This window comes from Schistocerca americana, chromosome 8 (genome assembly GCF_021461395.2).
Source record: "Schistocerca americana isolate TAMUIC-IGC-003095 chromosome 8, iqSchAmer2.1, whole genome shotgun sequence".
Classification (NCBI taxonomy): domain Eukaryota; kingdom Metazoa; phylum Arthropoda; class Insecta; order Orthoptera; family Acrididae; genus Schistocerca; species Schistocerca americana.
The window spans coordinates 394,112,623-394,113,188 of NC_060126.1; the positions used below are offsets into that span (position 1 = coordinate 394,112,623).

At 45.8% G+C, this 566-nt stretch overlaps 1 pseudogene; it reads left to right on the plus strand.

Moving 5' to 3' along the window:
* Positions 1-448: 448 nt before the first annotated feature.
* LOC124546051 lies at positions 449-566 on the plus strand (annotated as a pseudogene).

Here is a 566-nt window from a genome sequence, read left to right on the forward strand (position 1 = left end):
CTAAATTTAGTTGTCCTGTTATCGAAGTATGATCCAGTTCCTAAAACCTACATATCCTGGGTAACTGTTGAAAGTAAGAAAAGAAAAGCGCCAGCAAAAGGTAAGCGTGGTCTTATTACCTTTTTGTCCAAAAAGTCTGGAACCGCGCCACTGCTACGGTCGCAGGTTCGAATCCTGCCTCGGGCATGGATGTGTGTGATGTCCTTAGGTCAGTTAGGTTTAAGTAGTTCTAGGTTCTAGGGGACTGATGACCTCAGCAGTTGAGTCACATAGTGCTCAGATCCACTTGAACCACTTTTTCAATAAATTAATAAACATATGTATACGTCAAGTTAAACATGAGATTGTCAAAGAAATTCAGGCGGCGAAATCTTTTAGCATCAGTGTGAATTTTTGCCAGGATGTTGTTGATCAGGCTTTAATTTGCGCACGCTATGTTACGAATAGGGGCAACGGCCTTGCCGCAGCGGAAGCACCGGTTCCCGTCAGATCACCGAAGTTAAGCGCTGTCGGGCATGGCCTGCACTTGGATGGATGACCATCGGGGCCGTTATGCGCTGTTGCCA